General features: G+C 32.5%; 1 protein-coding gene across 1 annotated transcript in view; it reads left to right on the top strand.

The window, feature by feature from the left end:
* Positions 1-3,039: 3,039 nt before the first annotated feature.
* LOC109533797 (latrophilin Cirl) overlaps positions 3,040-26,835 on the top strand; it is a 128,126-nt gene continuing 104,330 nt past the window's right edge. The window contains exon 1 of the mRNA XM_019899216.2: positions 3,040-3,420. The gene's annotated coding sequence lies outside the window, so the exon portion shown is untranslated. The remainder of the gene's footprint in view (positions 3,421-26,835) is intronic.

Here is a 26,835-nt window from a genome sequence, read left to right as displayed (position 1 = left end):
GAAGCATCGATTTACAAATGTAAACCGGTTTCCATTCTACGCAGTGGTACTTTAAGAATATAATGTAGTAGGACTAAAAAAACGTGTTTCAATCCGTGACAGTGGAACCTACGATTATCATTAAACTTTCACCTTTCGAGTGTTTTTGGGCATTTTTTATTTTTACATTACATGCTCCGGAGGGCGGTCTCTGAGCAACTAATTGACATATCGGAATTAGATTCTGAGCACTCGAGACGGAGATCTTCAGTTAGCCTGGATTCTAAATGTGGTTTAATTTAAGGTAGGTACTGGTCTCTTTATAATTTCGGAGTGGTTTTTATTTTTCCGTTGTATACTAGTACTTTCGGAAACTCTTTCCTTTAAGAATATTGCATCAGATTTCATGTTTTTACTTGGATGTGACATACGCAACTTAAATAAACAGCCGTCGCGATTAATATTGAAGATTCCCATCTCATCTGCAATTTAGATTATTCTGATTGCATCACACAACGCGCTAATTTACCAAACGACACGAGAATAGGGTGCATTGGGCATAGTATAACGTATAAAGAAAGTAGAGAATGCCGATGCAGTCGAGATCGATTAAACGTTGCAGGATATTTTTTAAAGCGACTGCAAAATATATTAATAAAAATCGATATGCGTCGCATAATTATTAACATATTTTACTATATTGGCCACGGCCCGCGAATGAATACACTCATTCTGCGTTTCGATAAATATATCAATATTATCTCTCTATTTTTTATTTATTGAAGTGATACTTTTTAACGCCGTTTTAGACAATGTACAGACAAGTATGTATAGATATAGCAACTCCTGAAGGTTCGATACCTTGATTCCTACTTTTTGAAATAAAGTTAATTCGCCGTCCGTCGTTTATTATTGGTAAGTCACAGCTAAGGACAACAGGAAAATTACATATTTTTATTTTGCGATTATCATATACAGTAAAAGCTCTAGTTGTGGACAGCTCTAATAAGCCGATATCTCTCTAAACCGGACATTTTTCTTGGAACCGAATTTTGTCACATGGTTTTCATGTAAAACTCTTTCTCATAAGGGGAGTATTCTATTAACCGGACGCGGAAATGATATTTTTCTTATAAGAAATTACCGGACACGCAGCGCTGATAAGCGGCCGATGAATAAAACCGTTATCAAAAATAGGCCACTTTCATTCGGAGAATTCCTTGACATATTTGGTAACTTCCCGTTTTACGTGTTTTGAAAGGATGAGTCAACGTGGACTTTTCTAAGAAATATTGCCATCAAGGATTTGCCAGCAATTTGGAAATTAAACAAGAAAGTGTGGTTGATGAAAGAAAAAAAGAGTGCTCTATAGTAGCTCTAGATCTAATGTGTTATGCAAAAGCTTTAGGTACTTTTCATAACAACTGAACTTTCCACGAGTAGTATGATGGCGCATCAGAAGAAACGTTGACAATTATACCTAATGCTTCACTCCTAAAACCATATGATGAAGCTTTAAATGCAATTTTCCCTCAACAAAAATTTTCAAATGATGCTTTTGTTGCGTTTCAACATCTTAAAAACCTTGAAACACATTTTCAACATTGCATTATTGAACACAAATTTTTTAATTTGTTTTTTTAACGTTTTTTAAGGGTAAGCAAGTATTTTAGAATATGTTAATAAACCGGCACAATAACATTCTAGGTTTCTATGTTGAAAAATGTTATGAAACATAAGAAAACAATAAAGAACCTGAAAATAAATATTGCTTTCTAATTAAATACATTAGGATTTTCTCTATTATGCGGATTCCTCCCATAGCCGGACATTTCTTGACTGTGTAACTGGCCGCTTATCGGAGCTTTGACTGTATTAGTTACAGGCAGTTTAATTTAAGGAATATTTTCTAAGGTTTCCAAATTCACATTCCAAATTATTGGTGTTTTTTTAAGCTCCTGCTTCCCTTGCATTTGGTTAGGTTTAAAGCCCATGTCCCATGCATCTGTTTGTACGATGATGCGAAAGTGTTTCTATTGGTTGGATATCTGTCAGTTCGGACGACGACGTATCATCGTATCATCATACAAACGGATGCATGGGACACGGGCTTATGCCAATCGATAATTGGAATAGCACACAAGCGCGAATCTATCTAAATTTGATTATCACTGCCACTATTAGTCAGTATATTAGCACAAACTTCAAGAGCATCACTTTGTTTTGCTACTTCTTTTGAAAAACTTTTAAAACTTCACATAACGACAGCACAATACAGTATAACAATAGGCGATACTCCGTCTAACAGAACGTCTCAACAGCTGAAGCGAACATGAGAGATTTCCATGACAGCGTCGATCAGCACGGAGCAGCATTTAGACGGCACGGCCGCAGATGGCGACACTATAACTGCTTCTTTGATATTGCAAACATTGGTGGAACGAAATTCCTCGAGTTCAGAATGCGTGCAATGAATTTGTAATTTCTAGAGGCATATTGTGGAGAGAAAAAAGTAAATGGCATTATAACCCCAAATGAAAAACGAAGAGATATTCAAACAATTTAAACTGATCCTAACCAGTTGGCAATTATATGAAAATAAATTGGAGATTTTTAATCGATTAGTGAAGCATCTCTTGGAACCGAAACATTGTTTGGAACAATTACAATTAGTGCTGACAGTAATTAGATTAAAGTCGAAGTAACTAAAACGGCAACTAAACATTAGTTTAGAAGCTTTGTATTGTTATTGAGCGCTCTAAAGTTTCAAAAAAGTGTTCGTTCATGTGTACGTTTGCTCGCAACTTGGAAACATCATAAAATGGCGACGGGATGCCGCGCTTAGAACAGATTGTGGTTAACAACATTAGTTTTTATGACAATGGAAATATGCATGGTCTAATGGAATAGCTAATAGATAGATGTTCGGTGGTTAATTAATTCGAATTAACGGTTAAATTGAACTAAATCTTCCATTCAAATTTCCCAGACATAAACTCTGGTAAAAGGTTCGTGTATGTTCGTAGAACTCGATTTGTTCTGATCCCGCTTCGCTAAAATGTCGCTGGCATCGTCAACGTTAGTATGTGTATTGAGTTGTTGAAGTTGGTCCGTCGAACCGAACAGCAAGCAATTTGAGAAACAGATACTCAAAGATAAATAAAAACATTAAAACTCGTAATCGACGGTGGTGACAAGACATTGACGGTGATTTTTCGAAAACGATTCGGCTGTGATTTTTTGAAAACCGCGTGGGTCGGCAATTTCTGTCCACTTCTTAATGGTATTTACCATATCAAAGATGCACCACGACCAGAACTGGATTTAACGCGCTTTCTCGCGGGCACAAATAAATGAGTGCTGTGAAAAACTATGAGAAGTGAAATTCTTCGTTTTTGTTTCTTTCAACTTATGGGGTAAAGTGCCACAATACCCTTTAAGGTAAGAACCAGCAATTTAATTCCATCTAATGCTAATGAGATTTTAACCAAACATTTTTTAAACATTTGAATACAGGTAAATAATAATTCCACGTTTCAAAGTAAATTCATTAGTACGTTACTATGGCTTGTTGCTGGTCTACCTCACATTTCAAGTACTACTAAAATGATTTAACCAATATTAACGTCGATCCTGATACCTGCATTCCTTCGCATAGCGGTGATTTCATCCAGTGGCTTAAGGCATCTATCTGTTGGGTTCGGAGACTTAATCAGTTAAAAGCAAACTAATTGACTTGAGTTTTAATAAATAAAATCTCTAATTTAGATCATTAATTATATGTTTGAATTGAACCGGCTTATTTCACTTTTACTAATTTCAATTTCAAAATGTCAATCTACTTTGAATTCCAACTGTTAACAATTAGTGATCAGAAACGGATTATTCATCAAACAGTTGATGATTATTTACGTAATTAAATGTTTTCCTTCTCTTTGCGTTTAGGATGTATTTGGCGTTAAAATCAAGCTTTGAAATGTATTGCTAAAATTAGTAATTTCTCCACTAACAGGACCGAACAATTTAAATATCACTCGGAATTTTTGAAATACAGTATTCGCCCAAGGGTCACTGAATTTATAGATACGATATATTCACAAAATAAATAACTTTATCTGCTTTGGCGAGACTGATTTGGGTGGTCAACAATTTAGATATACAGGGTACGGCGAAGTTAAAATAATAGGTACTGGCAAGTCATATAAACGCAGGTCTGCAAAAGCTTCGTTTACGAAATACACGGTCTCAAATGTGTTTTATTTGTTGTTTAATAGGTATTTTCTCTACAGCTCCAAGCGCTTAGGAAATATTATAATATAAATGATAACTTATTAGGGTTTGCGTCCATGTGACAATTTACACGGCATACTTAGTTCTTTCTAGATTCATGTTTTTTTACCCGCGCAATCTTTTCTATGAAGTGTCACTCATATTTTACTCCCTAAACGTTTTAATTCTATATTCAATTTTAAAATCTTTCATGCCTTTCGCATTGTCGTTATAAAGTGATTTATGAGGTAATGATATGAATAATAATGCGCACACACGAAATTAAAGAAAATAAATTGCAATAACACAATTAAACGCAGTTCAAATGAATGTTGACAATGTGCAACTAAATTCAAAAAATTGTTATCCACGTCGCATAGTTTATGGAAAATTACCAAATTGACCCTTTTACTATTTAGGACAAATTTGACTTCAATGTAAACTTATATCGGATTTCTGAAAACTACCGTGCTAAAGTTAAATAACTCGCGACTACACTTTCTCGCTTATTTTGAATATTTTCATACGTGGGCCAGGAAAGGGAACAATTTTAACATTTCATTCATAACTCTCGTTTTTCGATGAGCCTGTAGTTGTAATTATAATGTTTTTATGAGTGCATTTAATGATTTTTTTTTGTAAATTTTGAATATACTTGTAGACAGCCATGATACAAACCCGATACGTTATCTGATAACATAAACACCTATAGGTCCAATGAATTCCCGAAAGTTAAAAATCTTCATAGAAATTGATACCTATTTTATGAAAAGATATAGGCAATATTATTAAATGCACTTTAAAACATAATAATTACAATTACGGATATACCTAATTAAGTAGACCGACTTATCGAAAAACGAAAGAAATGATCTGGAAAACGTGAGGATGAATATAATATTTCGACTGATAAAGTAAAAGCCCATAGGGTATTTGTTCCATTAAAAAAAAGCGAGAAAGTTGTGTCGAAATTTACCTCATTTTAAAACCGACGTTTTTCGACTTCCTGTATAAATTTAGATTGAAATTAAAAGTCTATTAAGTAACAAAAGGGTCGTTGCAGTAATGTCATAGATTATGGGGCGTGAAGAACTATTGAAGGGGTCCTAAAATGTTTTGAATCTTGACCCATTGTTTCACATTTTTCAAAATTATGTCAATAAGAAACTTATTGTAATTTTTATATATAATTTAATATAAGTATGTAGGGTGTTACATTAGAAAAAGCCTATTTTTTAAGGCATCTTGTATAGTTGAATCAAATTTTAAAATGTGGCCCACTTCAAACTTTATTATATGTTGCAAAAATTTGAATTAAAAATTTCTATTCTTTATCTGTTGAAAGAAATGTTTAAATAAGGCGGGATACGAAGTGTTACGCAATTGATGGACTAATAACATGGCGCTTGAAACCTTGTGAAAAAAACTACCCTAACAATTACTATTTATTAATTTATTTTTATTAATATATTTTATTAATTACCCTTTATGTTTTTATACGTTTTTAAAATAAATATCCAGATTTCCTTTTGGTGGTGCTCTACTTATACTTCCTTATACATTTATTTGCTATTGAATTGCTCTTGAAATTTGTTATATCGCCTTAAAATATTTTATTGTTTTTAAAGACACCCTTTTAACATATTCGCGTTTTGGATTCGCTTAAAATATTTTGAAATTCAAAAAGTGTTAGTTTTTTTAAATGCTCAATTTGCTATTTTTTCAATATTTCTTGCTGATGTAATATATTTTTCTGATTCATTCTGATATTGCATAATATGTTCACCTAAATTTTTGTTGAGATTGTTATAAGTCTTTTCCCAGCATTTGTTGTTCTCTGCAGCAATTTTTTGCATTAACGCGGCTTGCGCTTCTTTATATTCAACTTTGTTCGTATCAGCCTGACTGTTCAAGTCCGTTCCGTTTAATTTGCTTTTGTATATAATCATAATTGCTACTTCCTACCAGGAGGATTTTCGTTGAGGGTCGTTCTTGACATATCTACTTAATGCTTCTAAAGCTACCTCATGTATTGCTCTTTTCATATGACTCTAATGTTCGTCTGTAGTTTTAAATCGTTAATTGTCTACTTTTTTTTATTCAAACTGCTATGGTATCGTTTTCGCAGGGTTTCTTCGACCAGTTTATATCTGTCAATAATTTATAATATTGAAGTGCTCGCTCTTAAATAGCAACAGTAAATTGAATAGACCAATTTAAAGCATTTCTCTTCATGGATTGATTATTGCTATATTGTTCCCCTGAAAATATGTCTTCCGTTAAAAGGAAATTTATCATACACCCTATATTAGTAGTAAATAGGGCGCATTAAGGGAATGAACGTTAAGGTTATTTATGATGGTAATATACAAGTAGAATATTTTCGGTGAAAATGGTAAATGAATGAGGCAAAGAGTTTAAAGGCTTGCGAATTAGCTGTTCTGTGAAACAGACATTTGCTAAAAGTGCATAATACGAGAAACCCCATTAATACTGATTATGGCAGTGAGTAGCACCTAGAAAATGGAAAAGGTGAAAGACCGGAAATCATTTCTTTTATCTGCTTTTTAATTTAGGAGAATTATTATAATGTTCAGCGCTCATCAATTAGGATAACGTGATACTTTGCTTAACCTAATACCCATTTTACAATTCACGTCTATTAATTCCTACGGCTCAAACTTTTATTGTTTTCATATTTGAAATCAAGGCGACTCGCAGACAAGCGAAATAATTGTTAATTGGCCGCAACAAAACCTCAACCTTAAATTTAGTTTGAGTTGTAAAAGTAAATTCCATTGGGACGATCAAGTCCGGTTGCTAAACTCCCCGTCAATGTAAAAGTAAATAAGAGGTTGTTGGAATCGTTATTAAACGAGAAAATGTCTGATTTTCGAAAGTGTGAAACTAGTAAAAGCGGACCATAAATATTTGCTAGGAAGCTTTCGGTATCAGAGTGAAGCACTTTTGAACAACAACAGAAAGAACCAAGGAAACCTGACGGATTTTTCGTTCGTTTTTATGCCTTGAAAGTGAGAAAATTAATGGGGTTGAAAAGACCCTAATAAGTCAAGGAATCGAACAAGGAAATTCAAGGAAACCGCTGACATAGAGAACTGGCAATGGGCTATTCGGACAATTGAAAGAAGTGCCCTTAAAGCAAATTAACCCTACTACAGTCGCATGTAAATAATCCTCGTCCTTTAAAAACTTTGAAAGATTTCGAATCCTTAATTAAGCGTTCGTTGCCTAAATTGTTGTTGGTATGCGTAAAGATTCCTGAAATAGACAAAGATGAACGTCTGCAAAGGGACTATAACGAAAACCCTGTTTGCCAATTTTATAATTACTGGTTAAAACAAACATACAAAAGGATAGCTACAAAACAGAAAAGTGTTTAAACAATGGCCCACCTTAATTAACTGCTCGAAAAGGAATTTCATGAAATATTCAAATGGTTTTGAGTAGGTAGCTGGATATAATACGCACGAACCGTTTGCTGGGATATGAAATATCCCTTCTATTTTAGATGCGGTGCATTGGAACCGTCTGCTTGTATTCTCTCTTATACGTCTAGAAGACGGCAAGTTGCTTCAGAAAAGTTTGCATTTGAGTTGTCACTTAATGTTGCTATTACTAAACTATTTCATTCATTCAGCTCACCCCGCAAACTTTAAAGACGACTCTACAGCCCAAAGTCGTTAAGAATGCCTGGCACAGGTGCAAACGAACCATTGTTAGACGTAGATAATGCACGTCAATTATAAAATCAGCTATCAAATAGTTAATAGCCAAGATCCAGGTATATAAACTAGGAAGAAAGAAACTATTGCAAACAGAACGAGACTACTTAAGCAATCATTATTGATTTACATTTAACATACACAATAGATCTCTGAGAAGCACAGCAAAAAATTGCACAAAATGTACATCCTCGTTGCACCATCTATCCTACAAATAAAACCAATCAACCTCAGGGCATTGCCCCTAAGCAATACCTTTGCAGTTTCATTATCTAAGCTATAGATAAGGCTATCACTACAATTTGCGTAACTATTAAGGATCATGTCAAACACAAAATCGTCGGTTCAAGCTCCAAATAATTTGATATGAAAATATGGGCTGCTCTTTACATGCAAGTTATTAACTTTCGAACAGTATTATAGATGGAAATTCCGGCTTTAGGGCATTATCAAGAGTATCTAATACCCACGCGTTCATCTAACAAGTTTACTTCGAGGTTGGTGATTCTTCAAATCTTGCTTCCAGTAACAAATCAAAGTCGTTGTTATGTTGGTTAACTGAATATCACATTTTTGTTGCTAATTAAAGCTGTAAAAATATTAAATTTATGCATTAAAATTCTACGAAATTAGAAACTGCGTCTCAAAAAGTTGACACAGAAAATACTCACTACGATTGCTTACTAATTAGCTACCAACTCTGCTAGTGGAGATATGATTGCGGGGTTACGATTTACGTTTTCTCAGTCCGCAATTTATCTATACGTTATTTATTTCTGCAGTATTTTGTGCTCATGTCTGTTATAATCAGTTTATTTTTTGCTTTAATCTTGCATTATCTAAACTCGGTAATTCTATCGAATTGTTTCTTATAGTTCTTGGTTCATAGGTGCCCATAATGATGGAAGTATCTAAGTGATCTATTTCTTGTTTCAAGATATTTAATGAATTGAATTTAAATAAATTTACAAATATTTTTACATTATGCTACATTTTTATTTAGAATGTTATTGGTCTTGATTAATTGAAATTCATTATCAATGTGAAATTTTGTGTGAATTTTATAAGAAAATTTTGTTTTTGAAGTTGGAATTGACAGACCATTTTCAAAAGAACGACGAGTTTTATTTGAAACAATAACTTTAATGAATTTATTCATAAACATTTATTAAATATTTTAAAAAAGTAATCCATTTTTATAATTTCGAGTTTTTAGGATTCGTAAAATGTAGGAATGTATCGTAGTAAACATAGTATATTGATGTTTTTCTTCCGTTAATGGTCTAGTGGTGGTGTATCATGGAAGTAGCTTAACATTTCCGTAAATTTTTGGTCTTCCTCTTTGATGTGAAATTTAGAATCATCTAAAAAAGTTTTATAGAAGATTTATAAGTTATTTTTTTCAAGAATCTCATCCATCGTATTTGCAACCAAGAAACAGATTCGCCTGCGGTATTTTTGTTCTACTTGTTGTTGACTCTTCTAGTGATTTAGTTGAAATAGAATCCGGCTGTGACATTCGTTTCATCGAAAATGTATTTCTTCTTGTTCTACACTTTTCTATTAACTCATAATAATGCTCAGGGTTGTATAAAAACGCGTCTAAGAGAGCCACACGTCATTCTCAAGTTATGTTTATATGATTTCTTTAATTTTTTAGCACAGTTATTAACACTAAATGAATTCCATATAATGTTGAAATTACAACTACAATCTAATGGTTGATTTTTGACGAAATCGAAAACGAAAAATTACATTGCATACATTTAGTTTAAAATAATGTGGTGTGAAATAACTGATAAACTAATATTTTTTTTCAATTTTGACAGACCACTTTCATAATTATTATAGGCACATATCTAATTGTTCATTTCCAACATAATGTCGTTATAGACGTTGGAAAATTAAAAAACCTTTCATGCTTACAGTAAATCGAGTAATATAAGTATTAACTAAGCCTATGACTAGCGAACAGACGAGTGTGTTCTCGGACTAATTTTAAGGTTTTAGAAAAAGGAAGAGAAGTCCTACTTTGTAATTACTTTTATCTCTGCCACCTATTTTTCATTCATAAATCACCGATCGATATAAATCACTGTTGCTCCAAAACAATTCGGGATTTATGAATGACTAGCTTCGTCTATATAGTATTGTCTTTGGTTTATGCGTTTAACGTAGATAAAAATGCATCATCTGGATATTTCCTAACTGTTTGCTTCAACTGGAATTATCTTCAAAAAAAAACGTCGCGTGCGATAAACGTGGAAACAATACAAACCGATTTTAATGAAAAAATAAACATAAATACTTATAACCATCCATTTCGGGGTATATTTTGCAACGGTTTGTTTATTTGAATTTATAATACTAGTAACGCGCAGATATATCAAATGGCTGGTACTTCAGACCATTTCTCACGAAAATCCTTGTACACGGTAAAAATTAATTCTGCATAAAAATTACATTTCGAATTAATTCAGTATGATACGCAGTTTTAAAGCGCATATTAATGGTCATTTAATAAATCACTTATTCAATTAATTATATTTTAAACTTATTTTTATTATCAACTACAGTTTGCTTATTTCAGGCAAAGGAAATTCATATTCCTTTTAAGGCTCAGGTAATTTATAAAGTGCCTGCCATCGAAGATATCAAATCTGGCCTGAGTTTATTTTTTCTAGCTGCTTATCTAAATTATTTAATTGATTCGTTCATTCAGGTTTTTGCGTATGGAAATTTTCTCTGAAATAATTTAAATTAATTCATAATTATTGAATGTGTACATGCTTTTAAACTCAAGGCAGCGTTATCTATAACAGAATTATAGATTTTGTGATGCCTACGTTCGTCAGAACTATTCGAATACCTACGGGAGTAGTCAGGATGGTTTTAATTTTCTTACAATTGCGATAATTATATTCAGTTACACACATTAAGAATAGTGGACATTGTTAGTAATTTGCAACAATAAGATAATGATATGCCATAATAATAGGTATCATATTGTCATTTTAATTAATGTATTAGTAAGCAATGAGTTGCTGAGTGGAGGTAGGTAATCTCTAAGGATAAAAGTACCTATATGGCATATTGGATTACTTGATGAATGAGGACGCTCACAATTTTTTAGTTGTGATAACTCGGAATAATTAAGTCGAATGGAAAATTGCAGCGCAACAAGGCATTCATATTTATAACTTCCTACTTTAAATAAATACTTCCTTAAGAAATTCTCAAGGATTTTAGAGAAGTAAGAAGTTAAAATAAATACATGAAATCGCACTTCTCGGTTCATTTTGCTCAGGTAACAGACTTTTGTCAAGTAACTTGTATTTCTACTTTAAGCAAGATTTAGGTATAGTCTAGAACTTGATGAACGTGGCATTTCAATCTCATTATACTCAACCTCGTTCTCAACTTGATGAATCTTTTGGTTATTACAGTTCAACTTCAGAATATCCCTATTTGCTTACATGTATTGTTGACGTAAAGTAAGTTTTAATATTACCCAGAATGCAATGAAAGCTATCCAATTTAAGTAAAACTGTTTCGAAGTGGAAATACGAGCAGCAATTGCCGGTTGAATATTGCTCATTCAATTTCCTTTATTCTTATCGTTCAGTTAAATCAGAATTTAATATTTTCGATGACAAAAACGTAAAATTTACTGTGCCAGATAACAAATGAATACGAAATAATTATTAATAACAACAATTAATTAAGCAGTTGTGTATGCACATTACGAATAATGACCTTAATTTAGAAATGTAAATTATAGCATTTTGCGTCAGCGATGTTGGGAGGTCTTTTGCTTAAAACTTTATAATGGGTGTAATAAATCAAGGAATTTATCATCGCCTTAGTTATATTAATATAAGTAATTTTATATTATTTTTTAACAAAATGTCATTAGATAGACTCTAATAAGGCATTTGGCGATTTTAGTATAATGGCAATTTTAGAAGAAAAACTAAGTACCATTTTGTTGCTGATAAAACTTAAATCCATTACCAATAGCCAACTGATGTTGTCTATTGGTACTTTTGATGTTGTCTATTGGTACTATTGGTACTATTTTTTCTCGTAAAAGATAATAGAACTATGTGACGCTCGGGCTGTTTACAATCAATATTTGAATTGTTAATGCTAATAAATTATATCATAAAATAATTCCAGTTCGAAAAATCTGCATTTGGTGATTTGATGTGAACGGAAATAATCATTTAGCGCACATAATACGATGATATTTCGTGCTTATGTAGGATACTCAAATTTTGAACATATTTACTACGAACGTTTTACATCCGATCAAAGTCAAAGCCAGAATTAATAACGAATAGAAAATGATGCCATGAACTGAATGTGCAATTCTAATAAAATGGAAATTAAATTTGACTTATGTTGTTCCATTCAGATACAAATATTTGATGATAATAGATGACAGGATATACATGTCATAAAACAGCTGCCTACCGTAATTATACCTTAATTTCTACGCCTTAATTTACTTCGTTTCGGTGGGACCAAACTGACAATACAACCAAATTTATTTTACAATCTCGGCAAATGGAATTTATAATTTAATTGAACATTATGCGATTAAGAGTGTACGTTCAGTATTTATATAAATATTGAAACATACAGACATGGTTTTTGTTAAACTTTACCAAAGCGCATCATTTTAATACGAATATATTTCTTATTTTTTGTCTAATTTTACACCTTTTATCTACTCAGTAACTTTCTTACTAGTCTAATTAAGAGCTTCAGTGCACCTGCTTTTCTGCTTGATAGCCATTTGATAATGGAAGTACCAAAGGTGCAGTGGCGCAATCCTAAATTAAACCTTGCGTTTCAGATACAGCCGGTTTTGTAGCCTGGATCTCACTAACTTAATTGTTCCTCAGTGCCTTTATTTAGGAACAGGATTATTTTGCTCAAAAGCTTTCGAACCCTTGCGACTCGCATTGAAGTAGACAGTATGGGGATATATGTATAGACACATGAATATTTTGAGATAAATTTTCTTGAAACATGAAGTTCTCGTGCTGCTGCTTATCTTTAAACGTTATCAAATAGACTTAGATTTGTAAAGGAGGTTGTGGTCTCATTTGGATAATCTAGAGTGTGTGAGCTTAATTGTTTTAGAAATTAATTTGAAAACATTTAATTTATTTGACTTTTACGTTATTATCTAGACGAATTTTAAAAAGTAACAGAAGCTGTCGCTAATACTTTGATTTGAATAACATTTTTGGGTTGATGAGGAAAAACTAGGCTTTGTCTATATCAAATATCGTTTAAGATTTGGCTAAATTAATTACTGTTACCGTTTTATGTTGCACAAATGTAACATTTTTAACAATTTCTGAAACCTTTCTATCATTCCCATTATTTATCAGACATCCTGTATATGTACCTAGATGTAATACCAAAAATAATGTCTGGTGTGTGCCTTAAGTATAACAGCCAAAATTTCCATTCCTCCTCCAAAAACAAACAGTTCAGCTATTGTGCCACATTCGAAGAAAATTAATTAAAACACTTTGGGTATTATTTTAAAGGTCAGGTTATTTTTACATACTCTTTAACGTGCCCTTAGGGATACCGTTTCTATACAAATTTAATGAGTGCTCCCTTCAAGGGTTTAAATAACAGACTGTTTCGGAATTAAAGTGCAACCAGGATTAAATGTGCATCGATTTATTTTTAATTTGCTTCGAAAACAATTTAGAAGTCGCTATGCTATGACTTTAGGGCCGCTTTTTTCCTGATTGTTTCACGTCATTTCTTTCAATTGAATTATACCGCAGGCGCTCAATAATATGAAGAGCCGATCACCCGAAGTTTTAGAGAACAAAAAAAATGTTTCCTTAAACAGCCAAGAGATTGTGCTTCAAGAACCTTGTGAAGAGAAAATCGGTTTTAATTTACTATCCAAAAGGCTAAAAAACATCAGATTTAGAATGAAAAGCTGTATCATAAAAGCAAGCCTTCCATTGGATTAAGCTCCATCCCACCTTTCAAGAGAATAGCTCCAAACTGATTATGGGAAGACGTAATCATAATTTACGCGCCATCAAACCTTGCTCCTTTGATGCAGCCTCTATCAATTAGATGCAGTACGACTCACTATTATCGAAACAAGCTGTTCTCTGATATTTCTATTTCTGTTTCTCCTACTTAAAAGGCAATAAAAATGAATTCGGAGCTAGCATCTACACGGCTTAAAAAGAACGATTGAAGATATCGAAGAACTTTTAGATGAACTATCACATGCAATGATACAACACAATATATGTTAAATGCCCAACAATAATTGTTGTCTGAGGCGTCTACCTTTACTATTGTTACGGATATATGTACCTAAAAACCTTAATTGCATCCGAAATAATGTACAAATCTAGAATAAAGATGGTATCCAAGAAATAGATGATGATAACAAACATAGCCATTAAATATATGACCATTTTGTTAGGCAGGTTAATTTTAAAGAAGCACTTGATCCGTAAATAAAGTGTCCACTTATGCAGGAGCAAACAGGTTACATATGGAAGACACTGATGATTAAATAACGTAGACAAAAAATTAAAAAAAGGTGCTAAAAGTACTCATATCTGTCGATTCACGTTGTTTATATATTTGATATAATTTGTGGTCAAAACTGCATTGAATACGTGGTTGATATGAAGTACTCATAGAAATTTTGGAATTTGTTTAAATTAAAATCTCGTTAAAAATGTCCCTAAAAGTGAATTTTTCAGACATTTTTTTAATGTAAAGTTGTGGGATATTTTGTTAATAAAGCAACTGAGAAAGTGTTGGAACTATCGAGTTTAGAGAATTCGAATAATAAACATTTAAACAAAAAAATCTTCCGTTTGGCTATTTATTTTTCGCTCAATATTTCCATGTGTTTTTGAATTATCATGAAATTTCCAAAGAAGACGTATATTCGTTTATTTTTAGCAATTCAATTTCACTTTTTGAAATGTTCAATTTTCAGCCAGTAAAATGGGTAGGAATAATGGAATACCGCGATACGGTCACTGAAAATTGAATTTTTCAAATGCATTTGGTAGTTAGACTTTTCAAGCATTTTTAACACTTAATTATTTCTACTAATGCGCTGAAGATGCTTCTAAGATACTCAAACGAAAAAGTGCATGCTTAAAAATTTAACATATTGTTCTTAAGAGTTTACATTAAATAAGTAAGTATTCGTCTTAAGTCAAGATGTGCTAGTAGTGTTGCATCAGGTAATCATTCTTCTAACTCTAAGTGAAAATAACCGAAAACACTAGAAAATTCAACGCCGTAAGCAATATATCCTTTATTAATAATTAGCAGGAACTTAAGAGGAAATGTTGTTAAGTGCAAATGTAAATAATACATTAGCTAACAGTTTACATTGTGGAAAATTTGTAAACCCTCTTTTCGTGAATTCGGAGGCAAAGTGGGTAATTGTATAAAGTATGCATTTTCACCTACACCACCACCAGTCCTTTATTTATTCAGTGTCATTAATGCCATTACTGCATTAATTTCTCAAGAAACCCCATATATCTAGGGTTTACAATGGACAATTTATACCGTCATAAAATGGGACAATAAATTCAACCTGTAAATGCACGGGTCGATTAAAAATAAATTAATTTTATGAACTCCAATGCTAGAAGCCATTTTTGAACAAGCGGCTATTATTGTAAACGCTCCCCCATAACCAGTAGTTAGTTTATTAAAGGTTTTACAATTTTGTTATCCAATCAATAAGCCATTAAGTTAGCATCTTTAAAGAATATGTTTTAGCCATTTATATTAAATCTCCAAAAAGAAATAGTTGAGAGGCAACTCTAAAACCTTTAAAACAAAACACCTTCAAAGCAAGGTAATTGTGAATTCGATTTTCGAAACAACTAAACGGAAAGCTATTTACCGATTAGTTTAAAAACAATATCCGTATTAATTAAATTGAGTTTAACTTATTGATTTGACTAGCTTCAAAGTGTCTAATTTATTCGATTTTTATCTGAATAAATGAAAATATTATAAGGGACTTAACTGAAGTTGCAAATTACTTTATGCAAGATGGTCTTGCTGACTTAATCCTCTTAATGTTTCTTTGTTTGTCCGTGTTTTTGCTTTTTAATGGAATTAATTACCTTATTTTGTTTATCTATTAACTTTGATGACTAGATGTATACACAACTGACTTAATAAGATTTTGCAAGTTATTTTATGAGATTAGGAGACAATCGAATTTTGGCTTTTCCGAGAACTTGTGCTTTCACTGTTCTGATTTATTTATAATTAGATCCATATCTATTACAATATTTTGAATCATTTGAATAAATTTGCGTTCTTCTCCGTCTAAATGCATTCGCACACTGTATTTGTCTGTTTACTTTACTATTATCAGAATGTTGATTACATCGATTTGATTACAAAGTATTTTCAGAAGCATGAGGCCTAAATAAAAGACTAATAGCATTTTAAAACGTAATTGTTCTGGGTATTAAATAAGAAACACCGGTAATTTCCACGCAAGTTCTGATGTTATGTGTTTGTTATGTGTCGGAAGATGGATCAAATTTCATCTAATTTGAAAAGTGAGTTTGGACTGTTTGAAACAAAAACGGAAATTAAATAAGATCATGTTAGACGGTATTTTCCAGTACATATCGTTCATGTTCATAAAAATCTACAAATTCCTTTATAGTAATAACATGGCTATGAAGATGAAATTTAAATGTTACCTGATGAATGCTGTTGATAAATTTTGTAAAAATTCGTTTTGACTTACAATTTTAATTTGTATTATGTATTTTTAGAGCCAGCTTATGTAATCATGGAAATAAGAGCAATATAAAATGCGAATTTTCAATGTGTTAAATGCGTAGGGCGAGAACGTGTCTGAAAGCCAGTTCACATACCAATTTTTATTTGCTGCTTCCAAATAATAATTCAAGCAAATATATACATTTCGGGCGCGTTTAGTATTTCAATCTCTCAATGAGGAAGGCTGAAACAGCGGGCGTTGGGGCATACTCAATTTTTCAGCGTAAGATGTATCCGAAAAAAACTCTTGCTGTTTTGCCAGAAACAATGTATAATGTATGACACAAAGCATGGTTGTAGGGAAATGAAAGTAGTGAAAAAATGTCGTTTTTAGGATAAACATTTTACGTTATCATCCGTGGCAATTCCGCGAACTCTCCATTTGTTAAATTATTTCGGCAAAGGCAACGTATTAAAACACGTTCTTTTTTATATTACAATTTCCATTTGCTGATTGGGAGTAAAAATTCACTTAAGCTACGTTACACGGCTGATATTCCACATCAGGTTAAGGCGACCGACCCATCGACTGATCTCTCCGAGGAGGACAGACCCATTAAACCATTACAGTAAAAAGTCGAAAGCAGATATACGACACTAAATCTTGAAAAAATGTTAATCTGTTTATGATAGTGAGCTGTACGCCGAACAAGCTAACAGCATTAAGCTATCTCGAAGTCCATTAGTCAAAAATGGCCGAATACCTACTTGAGTTTTTCGTTCTTCTCGCTCGTGTTATCTGCCTATCTGCCTCTTTTACCTATACCTGCTTTTTCAGCATTGGTTTATTTTTTATTCGTAATTAAACATGTTTTGTTCATATTTCTGAAAGCAGCTTTGGCTGGTAACAGACTTAATTGCAATTTATCATAATAGGTTTTTTTTTTTATCGGAAAGCTGCATTCAAAAGAATATTGACACCAACTATTTGGAGAATGAGAATTCACACATAAGAAACAATGAATGTCATCGGAAAAAGCTATGGTCGTAATACAATGAAGTGAATGAAACTATTCAGAGAAAGTGCAGGCATGCAAATCACAGTGATTGTTCAGCAGGTCTAAAAAATGGAATTTCTGAATGAAAAACTCTTGCATTTGTCATGGAATAAAAGTGAAAGAGGTCAGATATGAAGAACAAAAAACACGCTATTTATGCAGCAATTAGTCGTCGGACTGTCGTACAGTAGCATAAATTTACCGTTTAATTTAATAACAAACTACTCTAATTGACAGTATACGAATGTATTCAAAATTAATTTTTACCAGGGCATAATAAATATCCCACGTCGGCCCTTAAATATATGCACATTAATATTTAGTTTGGTAGCTCAATGAGGTTGTCCCATTCGTGAAAAATTGAGCAACATTTCAAGATAAATGTGCTGTTAAATAATAATTTTCCCACGCAAAGAATTCAAATTGTTTTAGTCACAAAAAAGACATTATTCATACGTAAAAATTTTCTGATCTGCCATCGATATAAAAAATTGAAGTAAAGACAATATTTTATGTTCCCCATACCAGACAAAACAGATATTTGTATTCAAACCAGAAATTTAAATGCTTATTCACAGCAGAAAATGAAAAATGTACCTTTAAACAAAAAGCGGAAGGAAACGCATTAAGACGTAGTGGTTCCACTGAATTTTACCCAGTGGCAGTGGCCCCATAATTAAATTATAATAATGGGCAGGTGATACGATTAATTATTTTTTAGGTAAGAATTGCTATTCATAAATTATAATGTTCGAATTGTTCGGTCACTTTCGGACATTCAACTCCGCATTTAAGTCGTTCCGACCAGGTCACTCTGGGTATATACAGATGCAAGGCCGTATAAACCGATTTCTTTCTCTTCTTCTACTTCGCCGTATCTTCTTATGCCGTTTTGCCGAAACCGACCAGATCCACTACAGCGAATCATGGGGATATTGAAGCCAGTGAACTAATTTATTGAAAGATTTTTGTTTGTTGTAAAAATTAATTAATTAACTCGTAACACCATTTAATCGTTCTAAAGTTATTATTTTCATTTTATCGGTATGTGAGTATCAAGAGTTGGGCTTTAGCAGCCATTGCTTGAAACTGAAAACGTTTTTCGGGCTCTTAGGTCGTCGTGAAAATGATTTTCTTCCTGACTTTTTTGCAGGCACGAGTGGCGTGCATCTTCAGAGGTGGTTTGCTCGACGAGTGGTAAATCCCGAAAAACTCACCATCATTTCAGCCTAGCTAATAACCCTTAACATCCCCATAAGTTTTGCATAGAAATTATTCATTCATTTCATTGTTAAGTTTCTTCAATTATTAGTCTCCCGTACTTATCATATCGTAACATATCATAAGAAAAACCACCTTTAGGAAATAATAAGTCTGATTTCATCTTGTCGGGTGACGTAAATAGTAAATTAGTGCCTTAATGATTTAAGTACCTACTTCAACTTTCAAAAAATAATGTTTTTCGTGTTTGTACACTACTAAATGTTTTCAATCAAATCTTGAGTACATTTGCGTAAATAAAACCTCATTCCATTCTAAATATTTTCCGTGTAATTGCTGGCCAATGTATACCCACATTTTAATAAGTAGGAATGTAAAATCCATCCGGGCGTTATACAAAATGCTGCAAAACAAATATTTCTCATTTGATTATGTTGAGCAGTCCATTCGTCTGTAGTTGGAGCGGCTGAGTCAGCTTTTTAATTCAAACGTTTTACAACATTTTCATTTTTGGGGTAGAAATAATTCGATTCAAACTGATGATACAAGAAGGCTCAATGCTGGCAATTAGCATCCGGAAACCTTTGTCTTCGGGAACTAATTGCATCGACTGGTACCAAAGTAATCAATCTTACGACTCGTATAGAAGTAATCAAAGTATTCAATGGAATCATTTAATTTTCGAATCGTTACCTCGAGTAAGTGAGTATAAGTGACGAATAGTGGCCTTTTCAACAAATCTGCTGCTGACGGACGATTATAGATACTTATGAAACCCTTATGTTCTGAGCTTATTTCTGGATTTCATTATTAATTAGTAATTGCAACAAAACTCTGAAAAATCCATCAAGTTAATTATCGTTTCAGTTCTTCATTTGGTTTTTTATTTCTAAACGCTTTAAATTATTCTAATATTCAATCAATATCCTCGCTTTTAACGGTCGCATTAAGCTTTAAACTATTTGCATGAACTCAGAACGAACAAACTTAATTTTACAGAGACACAAGAAACCGTTGGGCTTCGTAAGCAACCGACTTTATAACTATATACTTAAGAAAGTTCATTTTTACACTTCCATACATGCAACGAAGCTATATTTATGTGTAAGTCTGTAGTGAGAAATAAGCTTGAAAGTGATGTTCAACTAATATTGACTTGAGCCAAAAGTTAGTTTCATATCGTAGTTGTAATATCGGACTTGCTGATGGATATTATACACGTGCATCCACGTTCGCTTGTGCAGATTGTGTCCCTAATTTTCATTAATTGTCACATAATAATTCAAAATGTTGGTACTTAGGAGTTCTATTTCTATTTAGAAAGTTCTATTTATTTGTTAGTTTATCTAGTAAAATTCCTACCGCAAATCCTGAGGCGATCTAAGTCAACTTCCCTTGCTACAGAAGTGGATGATTTCGGAGATACTTTTTTTTACCTTTTTCTTTTTTTAATAACCAGGGTGTTTTTTTATACGGTGAACAATTGCGCTCTGCTTTCATTTTCATTATACAATTTGACGAAACGAAATAACTGTCTTGAGGCATACTGTAATTCATTTCTAAATAAAATCTTTTAATCACCAATATATACTATACAATATTGAACTAGATGGGTTTTATGAGGTGATAAATCAAAATCTTCTGTCTCGATTTTTTATAACATCTAACGGACGCCACTTGCAGTACTTCGCCAACATTTGAAACAAAATAACTTCCTTCGGTCATAGTCTATTTTACCTTTAAATCAAATTTCTTATTCTCCGACGTTTTTTGAGTAAAAAAGGATTTAACATATTAGGAGTTGATTTGATATATCCGTTTTTGAAATGTCTGGATTTGAAAAGTAATTTTAGACAGCGCAAAAGTCAACCAAAGCCTTTGTGGCTTTGTGGGAGTATTTTCCGAGCTGCACGAATAGAAGGAAGGAGGGTTACCTAAAGATTATTATGCCTTGAATGTTGCTAACAGAATTGGAATAATTTTAATGTATCTAATTTACTATAATTAACTATTTAATGTTGTAATATGTATGTATGTTCGATTATTAGGTACAGTTATTTGACCATACACAAAATTGATTTTTAAAATCCTGATATCTCAAAAACGGATGGTAAAATCAACTCCAACCAGGTATATCGTTTTTGGGTAAAAGAGAGATTAAGACATTTTAAAAGTACAAAGTATCTCAATAAAGTTATTCCGTTTCCTCCACACGTTGTAATGAAATTACAAGAAGATTCCAATCTCGCTTATTGGTAAACAAAATTCTCTTAAAAAACTAAAACCAAATTGAATGTTCGACACTCGGTCTCCCCGAAATCGCCCAATGTACCACTGTATTTATGGTAAATTGAGTTAGGTCACTCTGTACATCAGTATCGAATATTGTACCAAATAAACTCGATTTTCGAATGCCTCACCTAGTGGGAAAATAGCCGAGCAATTGAGTTTTAAAGTAAAGAATTTAGAGTTGAAAATCACGCTAAAGAATCATCTTCTCTTAACCAAATTCCAATGCAAAATTCTCTTTACCGAACCAAAATCCTTTAAATCAGTTTTCGGGACAGTTAAATACGCAGATCAAGTGAAAGATCGATGCGAATTTCTTAAAATACTGCACTTATTATATTTCAGTCCGAGGCAATGGGCGTATGTAATTCGAAAAGATCCACACGGAATCATGGATAAATCGAAGTCCAGCCCATCTCACCGATTTATAAAATTATTTTCGCTTGCCTAATGAAATCAGTTCCTCCTCCGAGTAATTTAAAAGTTACACTGGCTTGTTCCAAAAATTACTCACCTTGTTAGGATAAAAGTTAATTAAACGAGATCTGGGAACGTTTCTTATGCCTTGTGGATAGACAGTTATTTGTGTATATTCTAATGAATCTATTCAATATTCGCTACTCAAGAAACATTTTCTATTTCAATTCATTCAAATTATGGCCAGCAATACCAATTAATCGAAATATAAATCCATTCAGTAAGCAATCAAATGCATTTTATAGGCAATGTTGACGCATTAAAAAGCATTTAATGGATTTTTTGTGTTTATTTGAAATAGATATGGGAGCATAATCATCTAGTTAAATTATTAGTTTTCTCTAATTAGCTGCAAGAAATTACGTCAAGATTTAAGCAACAATAAACAGATAATTAATTTCGAAAGATCCAATATTAAATGATTCATTATTTGAGTGAAGGATTTAACAGATGGGTCGTTAAGTAGATACGAAGACCGCAGTAAATAATAATTACTTAAGAGAAGTCACATGTTTGAATCCACAAAAATCTCTAAAACCTGAGGCTCGTCTAAACATCCCATAACGCCGTAACATCTGGCCAACACTTTTGTTTTCCGTTATAAGTAGTAACGTTCTAAGGTAACATAGGCCAGCTAAATGTAAATCTCACATAAAAAGAATATTTCCAGCTGAGATGTTTTGTCGGGTGCCTCGATAATGTATTCCTAACGTAAATCCTTCAGCTTTTGTAAGTTTTTCTACGGTTTTTCAATACGTGCAAGCATAGCATACATTAAATAAAAACCGTGGTAAAAACGAAAGCGTGAATTGAAATTTTAATAGGGGAACACCTTTTTTATCAGCAAAATCAATAATATGTTGATAAGGACTAGATTAGGTTTCAACTCGGGTTTGGAAAATTCCTTTAATTGAAAAAAGTCAGATTTACCTAAGTTTATGTGAAGTAATACTTCCTAGAAAGTTCATTATTAACACTTCAAGTTAATCAAGCAGTGGGTACTGAATACAAATAGCGCATAATACAATTGTTTTACCGTTTGGTCGTTTTGCAAACAATGAGTCACTCAAATGTATTAAAATATCAAGGAAATTGTATTTTTGTGAACAACATGACTGAGAATACCGCCGAGAAATCAAACGCAATTTTTTGCGTTTTTATTTAGTGTATGTCAAAGATCCTGATTTTCGTGACAAATGAATTACCTTTTACGGTCTTCCGAGAAACATCGGTGATGTCCAATTATTTTCGGTGGCTATACCAGGAAAAATCGCACAAAACCCCCAATAACAGCATATTTTTAAACACCCTCTTGCTTAATACAAAACTTCAAAGCGGGTTTTCGTTTGTTGCATGAAAGGAGATTTTACCTGATGTTTTGCCAAAATATCCTTTAGGCATTGACAAAGGCGATACGTCCTCGAAACTTGAATAATTCTTTTATTGCTGCTCCTTAGGGGTTCATTTAAATGGGACCGCACGTTACAGCCAGCTCTTTTTTTACTTACACGGCTTAGTATGACACACTAATGATATCATTTCGAATACAGTGTTGCTTCAGTAAGCGCCAATTGCAATGAAAGTTTAATATATGAAAAAGAATGAAATCATTGTTTGTTCATGAAGCTAGTCTATCGTTTGAATCAGTTATGAGGAAAATGTTTATCAGAAAATCATAAAATTATGACTATATGTATGGATTGGTCGTAGGGTGATGTGATTTTGGATAGAATACGTAATAATTCGTGTTCCTGTCTGGGATATTTTGTATTCACATCTCAATCCCGTCCGCGTTACAAGGCGGATGAAGTCAGTAAATATTATAAATCAAACGTTTAGAGTGACGAAATTTCATTTGAAGCAACAACGATATTCCAAACAAATATTTACGGTTTCGGTTTTATTTATTTAATACCTACTTATCGCCCTTTTCCTAGACTAAACACCCGGTAAACGCCTAATGTGATGAACGTTTTACAATCACCCTCTTTAACACAGCGCCGATATTATTCAGTACGTGACATCAGCCCATAAAAATTGACTTATTAATTATCTTTCCCGTTCGAAATGATTTTCCGATATTTGGCAAGAGCAATTATTTAAAAAGCCCCAATCGTAATCAACGTATCCTACTAATTAAGGCTATTAAGTTCATGGACGTCCAAAAAAAAAAAGAAATCAATAGCTTCACATCACAATTTTCCTCCAATCCTGTTTCGTTTCTATGTGAAAGGGCAAATTAATCGGCAAATGGTAAGCGATCCGCAAAAAGCTCAAATCGATGTGGATGTGTATGGTATCAACACATTATTTGTCAACCGTTTTAGTTTACTAAGCCACTAAAAATTTAATTGTAGCTGGAAAAATTAGCTGATAAATTTTAATTTTAAACTGCATTTCTATACACGCGTTATCAATCGCATTTAAAATTCATTGTAAGTTCTCTCGCCGAAAACCACATCAATTTTTAGATCATCAAACATTTTTCTAGTTGCATATTATTTAATCCCCTCTAGCAGTATAAAAAGCAATGTCATTAAGACTTGAAGTTAAAGTTAAAATTTTAATTCCTATCAGTAATATTTCAAGCTTATTTTGTGCATGCATTAAACAAGTCAAGTATATGTGGTAAATCCCTAAATTTGTAATTCTGTCTCTATATGCAGCTCTCTTTGAGATTTCCAGATTAGCTGCTTTAGTTTATCTTTCATTTTTGGTATCTTTGAACCTATCCATCCAATAGAATATTCCACTTTAAACTGAACTATTCCACTTTAAGTTAAACATTTACATTAATTACAAAATTAAACAGTTAGTACAAATTCTCTATACAAAAGCGAGCATGTAACTCAGCGCGCGTTCAACGGCCGCAAATAAACTGTGAATTGTGAAAAAAATTATCTAAGCATTGCTTTTATCTACAAGGTGATTCCACCACAGCAAATTGGACGTAAACACACACATAGAAAACACCATTAGTCTAGAAGAGCATATTTAAGGGATTAATGAAATCTCTCTCGAGAAGGTCTACTCAGCCAAGAACGTAGAATGTTATAGAATATACTTCAATCAATCAGAGTTTCACATAATCTACCAAACGGTTATAAGAAAGTGTTCAAAATGAAAGCTTTATGTAGATCCAGACTTTCGTGTTTGATCAATTATTTCTAGTTTTTCGTTTCGGTTCCTAAATCACTTAAAAAATAATCGAGATATTTTTTCCTAAAGTCGGTTTTTTATTGGTGTGGAATAGCAATCAAAAAATCTGCCGACTGAAGGAAAAAGTAACCGTTGAAATAAGTAAATTGATAGATGTCTATAAAAGTGTATTTTTTGGATTTGTTTCCACCCCAGTCAGAGCGGGACCTTACCGAAGAGGAAAGCGTCAGCCCCTTGTTACACAAAGATATAAAAATAGGGGAATAAAAAATAGATTTCGTACATTTGAAGGCTCCATCAGACTAGGGAAAGAAAATTAGATTTTGTGCCAGGTTAGCTGTTAAGGTTTTCTGGCGGATTAGTTTTCCTGGTTCGGATATGTTCGGGTGATCGTTATCAGTATCGTTAAGAAAGGTTATATTAAGGAAAAATGAAATAAGGCCCTGTTTTGGAGCTGAAATTAATGATTGATCATAGATACATAACGGCGTGCTGTGCGGATTTTTCGAGGGTTGTAAGAACTATTAGAACAAGTTATTGTGTTTCTACTTCTAACAGGAAATAAAACTCTACGCATTTAAAAAATTAATAGCCGCAAAGGGAGTAACTATTATTAATTACCACTACCTATTTACACTTTATCGTGAAAATAGAACAGCTTTATTTGAATCAAATAATAGAAACGAAGACAGGATTCGAGTCTTAATCACTACTTATCACGCGATACTACTAACGTTTCGAATCAAATATTTAATTCTCTTATCAAATTAAAGCCTGTACAGATTATGTGTATACAATTCTCAACGAAACTCTTATGTCAAGATGATAAGCATATATGGACATAAAAGCATCCAATTTTTTTATTAGATCTATTTTTAAATGCACGAATTTACAAGCAAAAAATCGAAAACACATTCAAATGTAACAAAGAATAAACTAAATAAATTGAACTATACAAACATATAACAGGCACACAGTTTGACTAAATGTGCCAGCGGTTATTTCAAAAATATTGCGTGTTTTTTCGGAAAAATGTTGTTTAGGTTATTTATTATTATATGTATTTTACTCAGAAAATCTTCAATTGCACATCATCAACACTTGGAAAGCGCTTTCTCGCATAATTAATTCTCTAATATTTCCATTAAATAGACATAACATTGCGGCTTTGACATTACATATACAAAACCGAGTTTTCTATGATATTCAGTATTAGTATTCGGTTTCGTCAATATTTGAAAATTTGCGGAAATATCTTTCTGGACACGTTCCAAATACCAACACTGACCCAAATCATAATTCAAATCGCTCCAAATTATAGAAAATATATGCTGAATGCCAGTAAATATCATCACAGCACTCAAATCGCTTAGTTAAATAGTACAGGGTGTGAAATTACACAATTTGTTATATTGCTCGACTATCAATTGATTATCGGTTATCATTATCACTTATAGAGTGAAGAGCGACATTATTTTTATTTTGATATTTCGCATTAGTCCATAATTAGATTAGCATTTACTGCTGCTTTGATTTTCTTGTTTATTTTAATTATGATCCTTTTTCGCTTTTCATCATTTTATCATGTTGCTGAAAATTGCTTATATGTTTATTATCATTACATAATTTTATATTCTTTTATTTGTCTCAATAATCCTTGGCTCGCTTCAAAAGTGTGCATTGTAATTGGTTGCATGTCGTTCTCATGGCGTTTCCACAAGGGCACGTTGGTTTTGCTTGATGTAAACTAGCGTTTTTTTTTTTAATTTATGTTTTCCTTATTCGAAAATCGTTATATTCATTACATGCGTTAATTTATTCTGAAGTTTAATTAGTTTAATGCCTCCACTTTGTCCGCT

The sequence above is a fragment of the Dendroctonus ponderosae genome, unplaced genomic scaffold (genome assembly GCF_020466585.1).
Source record: "Dendroctonus ponderosae isolate FM_Combo_2020 unplaced genomic scaffold, Dpon_F_20191213v2 Dpon_F_20191213_1, whole genome shotgun sequence".
In the NCBI taxonomy this organism is placed as follows: domain Eukaryota; kingdom Metazoa; phylum Arthropoda; class Insecta; order Coleoptera; family Curculionidae; genus Dendroctonus; species Dendroctonus ponderosae.
Note: the sequence above shows the minus strand (reverse complement) of the source record. Positions and strands in the feature narration are given on the sequence as shown.